Raw genomic sequence first — 10,541 nt, 5'->3', positions numbered from 1 at the left:
CGAAAGTTTCTGCACTTGTGGGGCGGAATCTGGCTTCGGGAATAAACACAGTTTGCGGGAAACTCGTGTTACGCTTTTATTCGCTGCTGCTCTCGTCCCGTACAAGAGACGTAGCGTCCTCGTCAAGCCTTATTGGGCTCGATTTGCTCGATTCGGGGCCGCCATATTGAGATGCAAGCGACGGAGGAACTTTGCTCTCATGCTTCAGGGACAAAAGTTTCTCCCTTTCTAAAGGAACATAGGTTACAAGACCGTTCCTCCCCTAAGGGAGGACTATCAATACCCTTTTGTTCTAAGAGTGTTGCAGTGTGACTTGAAGGCGAAGCTCGGGCTCACGCTGCCGGTGGCCGCTATTTCCACCGTGTCGGCTGTTAGGCCCTCCGTGACCAGGTCGGGGACGACAGTCATGTGGTTCATAAGTGCCAGCACCTCAGCCAACGACTCACCGTCGTCAGACTCCTTATCGCTGCGGTCGTTCTTTGTAACCTTCGCTCGCAGTTGGGAGGTATGGGTCGAGGGGAAAAAACGAAGAAAACAAAAACGCACGGGGGCAAGACAAAAAGGCTAGCGCGGGGAAGCAGAAAGCAAGCGTAACGCGAGTGGAATTAGAACTCTCTAAAGCACGCGAAAGCTGGGCGCCGAAAGACACGTGCGCCGGGCAAAAAATTCAAATGGTGAAAAAATTCCTTTTTACTCGCAGCGTGACTACGCAAAAACAGGGAACGCTGTTACCAAAAAAAAAGTAAAAAAACAAAAACAACATTGCGGAGCTTTTTCAAACATTAAACTCGATACTCAAAAGCAAAGCAAAAGAGAGCAGAACGAACCGTCCGGCCGAGACGATCACCCGCGACGAACGACGAAATCCCTGTTTGGACGCTATTTGTTAAGTTATTGTCGTCCGTTATCGTCGTCCGAAGCTGGTGGTCGAGCAGGCGGCTTGTTCTCTCTTCTTAATGTGTCTATTCTTATGTGTCCGAAGCCCCATCCGTACAGGAGAAGGGAGCGCTCTTCCTCGCCTTCTCAGGCATATAATACCTCACACCTCCTTCCCCCCATCCGACCCCCCCCCCCCCCCCCCCCCCCGTGCCCTTCCCGACTTTTGTGCGCCGTGTGTGAATTAGACTGTTTTAGGCACGGGGCGGCGGGCCGAGCGCCCACAGTGGGTAGATCTAAAGCGAGCTGCCTTTCTCTCCACTGCAGTATTCGAATGTGTTAGGACGATGAACGCCGGTGTCCAGCGTTTGGTTTTGCATTCGGACGCGTTCGACGCGTACAATGGAGACAAAGGCAGCAGTTGTTTCCAAACTCGTTGAACGTGTTGAAACGAGGAAAGCCGGAGTCCGTAGCTCTCGCATAAAAGCGCCTTAGACGAGTGCAGTGGAGATAATCGAACACTCTTTGAAAGTCGTACATATATTGAAAATCACGAAATAATTTTCTAGAGAAAGTTAAAGGGCGTAGTATGTACTTAACTTTTAACTAAAATATCGAGCTTCACAGTGAGTGAATTTTGTATGGTGAAATTCAAATTTTTCATGGATCAGAAGAACATTAATACTTAACGCTGTGAAATTGATTGTGTAACCAACGAACTAATCCAGTAATTAAAAAAACGCCGAATAACATAATTCCATAATAACTGATAAAAAGGAATCTTCACCATCTGTAGTCGAGGAAACGTGTGTAAAATCTTGAGTATATTTGTTGCTTATCTTACTGCTGGAGAACTATTCATTTTATTTGCTTTCTCATCAAGTTCCCACGTTGCTACTTCGCTAGGCAGAAGGATGAATATTGAATAAAAGAGAACGTTTTTTTATGTGCCCTCTTTCGCCATTTGTATTATTTAAATATTTCTAGGTAACTAATGCTTATCCTAATTATTTATTATAAGCTTGACTTGACATCGGCATAAATTTGTATAAATTATGTTGTGTCCGTTTTTTCTCCTTCTGCAGTCAGCCCATGAATTTCGAGTGCGTAGATACAAAGCAATAAATGAAATGTAATGGCTTTATTTATTCATTATGTTTTTTCATAATATCTTAAAAACAGCGCACAAGCAGTGAGAAAGGAAGAACACATTGCTGACTCCCGACTTAATGTATTTTCAAATGAAGAGGAGGACGAAGTATTATAAATGGAGCACACGCGCCATAAAAGAGGGGAATGCCAGTGAATATGAATGAGTTGTATTATAAAAGCAAGGGAAAGGAGGAAAAACAGCGAGATGTTTGGATAGAGGCACTGCCTCTATCCAAACATCTCGCTCTCCCAAAACACTCGTTTGATAAATTGTCAGTGACGCTCCTAGAATCTGGATTTAAATCAAATCGCGAACGTGAACAGCGTGAATCCTACCTAATTTACCGATTCAACACTATTAAAAAAGGAATAAATGAAAGCCCCGGTACTCTGGCATCGATTAAAATGCTAACAGACGAATAACAACAACAATCAAAAAACACTTTTTTTTTTTTTTAGTTTCTAGACTTTGTTGTTAACAGTGGTACTGTGTTTGTGGCCGGAACTGGACCCTCAACTTTTCTCTTTTATTTCCAGGTTCGGATATTCATTGTATTTCTTTTTACTTCTAGGTTTAACATTGTTTCCTTCCAGGTTTGACTCATGCATGCCTGCATGCACACCAGTGACCGTGCCGCCTTTTTTTTGAGACAGCACTTTAGTTGGCGCGTGTAACTTTCGTCACCCCTGCCGGCCCGGAAACAAAGTCACCCTGCGCCCCCTCTCAAGAAGCTACAACCGTCATCGCGCCGTCCTTGAAACTTGGCGCCGACCGTCAAGCTTCTTCACCCGGATAAGAACTGCCGTACGCTTCCCTCTCTCGAAAGCTCCAACCGTCACCCCGCCGAAATTCGGACTCGACCGTAGCATTGTATAAATGCCACACGCGTTCATCTGTACAAGTTCTTCCTGACGAAGGCCGGACTCCGGCCGAAACGTCGAAAATTAAATCGTCTGTTGTTGCTGTTTTCACCCCAGGGGTCTTTCCGTATATATATATATATATTTTTTATTTATTGAAAGAGAGATATAGATTTCCCACAATGCCAGGAGCTTCTCCAATAACTATTTCTAATTTTTTAAATTAGTTGGCAATGTAAGTTTGTTTGCGTGTTCATGTTTTGTTTATATTGTCTTCGGACCGGTGTGTCTTTGATGTACGGGTCGAGGCGGCCGCTACTTTCGGCCATTCCCTTGTCGTGCCTCCCCGCGCTTCCCCGACCGCAGCTCGCCTGGAAGTCAGGGGACGGGCCACAATCGTCGTAAGTGACACTGGTTACGCCTCTTGAGTAATTGAAAACCGACCCATCAACGTCCTCTTTCCTAGTAGTATTGTTTTTCTTTTTTTTTGCATTTGCTCAAGTGGGTTTGTGTTGATGCCGTTTACTTTGCCGGACTACGGCAAAGTACTCTCTATGAAACGAAGACTCGTCATCCTGAAAAAGTAGACTGGTTCGGCTCGCCGTATTTCTGTCAGTGTATACTAAAGATGTGTCGTGCATGTGTGGCAAAACGTGTGTACCTTTTATTAATAACTTGTTATTTTAAGCTGGAGTAAACATTTTTAATCACGAACAAGAGAGACATCATTGCTTGAACAGAAAATAGATAAAATATGAGCGAACTGCGCATATTTATGTGAACTGAAGGTACGCTACGGACATAGTGGGACACAAACAGAAATAGCTTAGGGCTAGCGCAAGCCATGCACGCACACATAGAAAAAAAAATAAAAAAAAGAATAATCCAAGAGCTGGCTTAGCATGTGTTCCAAATAAGTTTGCTGAGCACTGTACATCATTCTTGCTGTACGCGTGTTGGCGCGCTGTGAGGTGCTGACCTGACGCTGACTAAAGCACCATGTTTCAAAAGTAGTGCAATGTTCGTCGAGGCACGTGCAACGTGCAGCCCTTGGGAAGATCATAGCGGCAGAGCGCAGCACTGAGCTAGATTTCAGACACCAATTATTCCCTAGAAGTGTCGCGCGGCACGTGCCTCGAGCATTTCTACAACAATGAATGCACCACGTTTCCCAGGATGAGGGGCAATAGCGCTGACGGTCACACACCGCCATGAGGTGGCCGGTCGTCGAAACCGACGTGCAGCGTCAGTTTCAAAAACCGACCACTCCATGGCACTGCCTGTCCGGCTATTGTGAGCCTGGTCGACACGCGCTAGCCAATGAGATCGAAGCAGTGTAAAAGGCGCCATGGCTAACCGGCGAATGGGAGCTGGCTTGACTTGGAGAAGGATTCACGAGCCGTTTGGCATGGTTCCAGAGCTGATGACGTCGGCTCGCTCCATGAGATAGTTAATGATTTTGAATTAATAAAAGAATTTATCGCTTGTGAATGTTGTCTTCCTTACTGTTATTGCCTTCTCGCCTACGATAGATGGGTGTTGCTGACTGCGGGGTGTAGATGCCTAAGTTGTTCGGCCAAAAGCAAGCAGAAGTTTGCTGCTGCTGGTCGCAATAATGACGAAGTCGTGTCAGAAGTGTCAGATAATAACAAGTAGCTTTAACAGCATTGCACACTAAGCATGAAATGGAGAATAGACACGAAGGATGCATCTCTTTTCAAGCGTTCCTTTTCTGCTAGGATTGCGTGAATGAATAGGAGTCCGCACCAAGGCTGCCTTCATTCGGCCCCACACATTCGCAATAATGCTGAGGTCCGCGCCTTTTGGAACCCACGGCAAGTCATTGATGCTGCACTGCCGCAAGTGGTCCCTCATGGTGCACGCAGTGTTGATGGGCGAGAGATCCTGTTAAAAAAAGTTGCTGTCGGGGAAAAGACCACTTCGAACAAAGGGTATAAAAACGGTGTCCACCAGGTCGGTTTTTTTTTATTTCATTGGAATGCATAGAAAAGTTCGTTTTCCTTTAACTTTTGACTGAGGAAAGTATATATATTTGTTTTTATAATATCACAAATTAAATTCAACCCCTAGCAACATTTATGTAGTAAATAACAATGTCGTAGCTTAAAAATATTATTTTTGGTCGTCTCTCGTACATTTCACATTACATTGTCTGCGACCAGGCGCGTGGCAAGGGGTGGTGTTCAGATATATATATATACATATATATACATATATATATATATATATATATATATGTATATATATGTATATTTTATTGTGTGTGTGAATGAACCAGCACCTTAAAACATTCCGAAAATATTTTCTGGCTACGCCAGTGTCTTCGACTGTACATTTATTTACCTAAAGGCTGCGTCACACATTTTCATATGTTGTGTTCAAAGTGACTGAAGCGACACGTACGATGGAGACGTTCGGTCAACTGCTCGCCGTACACCAGTATGACAAGCAATGTAAGAAGTATAGACGCTTTACAGCAGCTGTGCATGGGCGCCGCCATAACTGACCTTCAGTTTTGTTCCCTCTTATTCCGTTCGCTTCACTTCATCATTACCACAGCAGGGCAGGTTATAGCCATTTTAGATCCTACTGTGTTCTTGTGCCCTGCATAGGCCCTTGTGAAGACCCGTCAACGCCCGCTTCAGTGGCTCGGTATCTCGGTAAGACAAGAGAAGGGCGGCTATGGCGGCGAAATCTGGCGTGTGTGTAAAGCGTCTTTAGGTTTGTGAAGCGATCATGAGTAATGGTTGCAGGCACGTAGCCAAGGAGGGGGGGGGGGCATGGGGCCCGCCCCCCCCCCCTCCCCCCGAAATCTTCCATTTTGCTAGGACCCCTCTCCCCTCCCCCTCATACAGTATTTTGCATTGGGTGGGCCCCTTCCCCCCCCCCCCCCCCCCCTTCCGAAACAAAATCGTGGCTACGTGCCTTTATGGTTATGAGGGTGACGCATCGCTCCTGTTGTTTTGGTTGTTGCAGACAGATCCGACACAAATATGTGAACCAGCCTTTAGATAGCAGACAACCACAGCAATACTTATTAGCTGAATCTCTACACATGAAGTTGATTGCCAAGTTTACTATGCTTCCTCTTTTTACCTTAGAGATGGAATCCGTATACACCTTTGTGTGCACTAAGTGCAGTCAAAGAGCTCCTTCCCTAAAGGCTCTTTTCCGGCACTTTCGTCCCTGGTACACGCACGAAGGTGATTGGTTGTGTGGCTTGGAAGGCTGTGCGAAGACATTCAGGCTGTACTCTTCGTTTAAAAAGCATGTCAACCGACATCACCAGCACTGTTTTGACAGCTGTGCCCCTCGTAGCGCCCCTGAGGAACATGGGACCTCAAAACCCAAAGGTTTCTCTGCCCTGACTGCTCCTCAGGACGACAGCTGTGAAGGCACTGGCATTGCAGATGACCTGCTGGGAACATCTGAAAGCGGTTTGGAAGCTGTTACTCGTGGCCCTGCTGAAAATTTGTCGCTGCTGCTGCTAAAACGAAAAGAAAAAAGGCAGTTGACCGAAGCAACAGTTGATGAGATCTCAAATGATCTAATTGTATATATCGACATCTACAAAGAGAAGTTGGGACAGGTCAATGCAAGACATTTTCAATCAACTGACTAAAAAATCAGGGCAAGAGACATCATGGAAAGGCATGCTTGGTTACGTCGCGCCTCTCACAGTGGCCTTGGACAGAGGTGAAGGCCATAGTCACAAGGACAGTTTTGATTATATACCAATCAGCAAAACCATCACAGCCCTTCTGAAAATAAAGGGGCATTACAAAGCATTAATTATTACAGAGGATTCCAAGCTGCTTCAATATGTGTGTGACGGGCAATAGTTTAGGAACTATGATGTTTTCAACAATGTTTGCCGTGAGAAGTCGGTTACTCTGTAACTGTATTTTGACAAGTTTTGGAGTTTGTAATCTCATTGGAAGCAAAAGAGGGGTGCAAAAGTTGCTTGCTGGGTTTTCACTCTATTGAACACATCCACCAAATGTCGTTCAAGAACAACAGAGAAGCATCTTGTTCTCTTAGTCAAGAGCATCACAGTGAAGGAGCATGGACTAAAAAAAACATTGACAGCACTCATTGAGGAGCTTCAGAAGATCCTTATAGGGGATCCTTATAAACAATGAAACGGTGCATGGTTCTTTGTTTTGTGTCATCGGTGACAACCTGTTAAGTAACCAAATTGGGGCCTGCAGGGAGTGTTTTTCAAGTGGCTCTATATGCAGGTTCCGTTTGGCTTCCAAAAGCGACCTGAGCGACAAGGGGGACGAAAGTCAATTTGTCTTACGGACATCATCTCTCTATGCCCGACATGTGCTCTTGGTTAAGAGTGACTCAAGTCTTGTCTCCACTTATGGGGTGTGTGACCCAAGCTGCATGGCAGAAGTTCGGTTGTTTGAGGCAACAGAAAGCTTGCCACCAGATATAATGCATGACTTGTATGAGGGAGTAACCCCATTTGCACTGAAGCACGTGATTACGAGACTTGTTTCCGAAGGTACGCTCACTTTGAAGTTGTTAAATGAGAGACTCGAGGCGTTTGAGTTTCACGGTAATGACAAAAAGTCTAGGCCACCACCTCTGTCTCCCCCAAGCATTATGGGAAATTTTGGCATTAAGCGGTCGGCAGCCGAGAAGCTATGCTTGTTTCGTTTCTTCTCATTGCTCGTAGGAGATGTTGTGCCAAAAGACAATGATGCGTAGAGTGTGTATCTCGCTCTGAGGAGAATTGTTGACGTTGTATGTGCCCCTCCAGCTCACTACCAACACGATCCCCTAATTGAAGGTTTGGATCAGCGACTTCTATAGTGCATTTACACAAGTCTTTCCTGAGGTCAGTGTCATCCCCAAGATGCACTACGTGATTCATTAGCCTCGTTTGATTCGGCTGTACGGGCCACTGTCCAAGCTGTCATCAATGAGGTTCGAAACAGAACACCAATACTTTAAGTCGCTTGCCAGAAAAACCGGCTACTTCATAAACATATGTCGTACTTTAAGCGCCAAACATCAGCTCTACGAGATGTATCATCTCTCCCAGCCAAAAGAACAGATCACCATATCAGGATGCAAGCGGGTGCCTTTTGAAGAGCTGCCAGAGTTACTGCAAGACAGACTTCACGGGCTGGAACTTTGGAGTGCGCAAGTGAACAGTGTCACCATGTCCCAGCGGACACTTAGAAAAGGGTCTGTTCTTCCTCTGACGGCTTTTGATAATGACCTACCAGACTTTGCTGTAGTGGATATGATTGTCATCTCAAAGGAGAGGGTGTTCATTGTTGCCACAATCTTGCAAACGAGGTCTTTTGATGACCATTTTCATGTTTATGTTGTCGATTATACAACACATGCTGTTGTCATTGAAGACTATTACCACTGAAGTGAATTTCATGATTTGCTTTCTGTGTACCGACTTAATAAGAAGAGATACATTAACATACGGTACACTTTGATCACTGGGAACAACCATTTTTCTTACGAGACCAAGAAAAGTACTGCGGAATAAGGAAAAGGGGTGGTGCCTTTAACCAGTGAGAGATAGCTATTTGCTAACAGCTTTGCGAGCGTAAGAACATTAGCAGTCTGTTTACATGAGCAGAGTTATGCAAATAATCACACGATAGGACTGTGACATAAAATACATGCCATTCTGAGTCCTTTTGTCAACTACTTCTATGCTTTTTCCAAAACACAGTGATCATGGCTGAGGCATAGTATAAGCAACTATAGTGAGCTATTGAAAGTGAAGTAATGCTCTGTTATTGTTCTACAAAATCTGAACCAACCAATATGGCCTAGACCAGAGGTGTGAAAACGTTTCAGATCCGTGACCCACAAAAGGCAGGAAAGCCCCGAGTAGTCGCAACCGACGTGATGCAGTAGGCCAACAAATTTAAACAACAAAAAATCCTATTTAATGATTTTCGGAGAATGGACAATTAACTGTGGGGGTTGTCCTCCGACACTTCTAAAGAAGAACAGAAAAAAATTTTGCCTGTGTCCTAGTTTTAACTTAAAACAAATTAGATTGAAGGTTCCTGCAGCCCTTATCTCTCCAGGGCTCAGTGACATCGTTGTGGTGATGCACGGTCTCTCATATGCTTTCCCCAAGGACGTTTACTCTTTTTCTCTACCGCTCTTCGTGAGGTGGTGAGTTGCAGCGGCATGTCACGTCGTGGTTTCCATGGCCAGGTACATATCGCGACACTGTTAGCGCGAACACGACATTGGCGCATTTTCGCATTTTACTTCTAAATAATAGTAGCAAGCGCGGAATTTTATAGCTTCATTTTAGAACTAAATGAGCTTTTTCGGTAGCAGTATTAACTTGTATGACATCCCTTATTTTCAAATAGTAAAACGGAAAAAAATAGCGATCGCTTGTTCGCGTTAACAGTGTCGCGCTCTGTACGGCTGCAGAGCGGGAAATATTTCCATTTTTGCTTTGCAATTTCTCACCAGTATTTAATTGTTCGAAGGAAAGAGATGCTTTTTTCTATTCTTTGTGGCAACATAAACAATGTAAAAATTACAAGCCGCAAATTTCTTCCACGTTACAACCATTTTATGCTGTGGCTAGCGTTACGTTCGGACGGAGCGCTGACACGCGTATACCTAACCCTACCAAACGCCCTCGTCTCTCTCCCCCGTGAACCTAGTGAAGGTGGAGATTTGGACGTAACTTGGATTACGTTGGACGCTAGACACTTCAATATTTTTATAACCCTTTAATATGGTAACAGCAGCCATTTGGAGAGAGCCCTTCATAGATCAAAGTATGCATTCCACAAAACCATTGCTACCTTGATGATGTGGTGATGTTAGAACTTCACACGAGTCACGAAAATAAACAAACTCTTCGTGTGAAAACCTCAATATTTGCTGAAAAATATACTGAAAAGGCACAACCCTAGTTATGTTTATTTTTCTGGAGTAAGAAAGCGAGATGCGTATGCAATTGGTCGCAGAGTGCCGTTTGGAGTTGCGTGTGACAAAACTACAGCGAGAACATTAGCTGATGCATGCCAGCTGTAAGGGCGCATTGGAGTCGTATAGCCAGTGACAGTTTAAGGGTGCAGTGGAACCTCCACTCTCGGCTCCAGCTTTTTGTTTTGTCTTGAGAGTTCAACCATGCCCCATCCCGAAGGGCGGTGGAAGGGAACAATTGCAGGCTCTAGGTGAAGCTTCTACTGTACTCTTAATGTTGTACTAAGTACGGTGAAGCAAGACTGCCGAAAGTGACAGGGCCGGCTTTATCTTGCCGAAAGGTTCCTGAAACGCACAGTCCTAAGACCGGATGACGTTATGCCGAAAGAACCCGTAGAAAGGATGTGCGGAAATGGCAAGCGAAGATGCAACTTGACAAAAAAAAAATAACAGTTCCAACCAGAAATTGGGCTGCAATACATTGAACAACATACCATCTCCTCAGCACTTGCTTTTACGCATTTGGAATAATGACATGTCCAGGGTACTGAATGCTGTAGCAGAAAATACGACACGTGGTTGTGTTTCATATGTATGCTGCATTTAGGCATCCTGTGAAGGCACTCCCTGAAGCGTCATCGGAAGTCATTGACGCAGCAAGTGACACTGACAAGCCCCTGATAATGTTA

General features: G+C 44.8%; 1 pseudogene; it reads left to right on the top strand.

Moving 5' to 3' along the window:
* Positions 1–7,524: 7,524 nt before the first annotated feature.
* LOC115327722 lies at positions 7,525–8,431 on the top strand (annotated as a pseudogene).
* The last annotated feature ends 2,110 nt before the right edge of the window (positions 8,432–10,541 follow it).

This window comes from Ixodes scapularis, unplaced genomic scaffold, assembly GCF_016920785.2.
Source record: "Ixodes scapularis isolate PalLabHiFi unplaced genomic scaffold, ASM1692078v2 PGA_scaffold0__279_contigs__length_252992795, whole genome shotgun sequence".
NCBI lineage: Eukaryota > Metazoa > Arthropoda > Arachnida > Ixodida > Ixodidae > Ixodes > Ixodes scapularis.
Note: the sequence above shows the minus strand (reverse complement) of the source record. Positions and strands in the feature narration are given on the sequence as shown.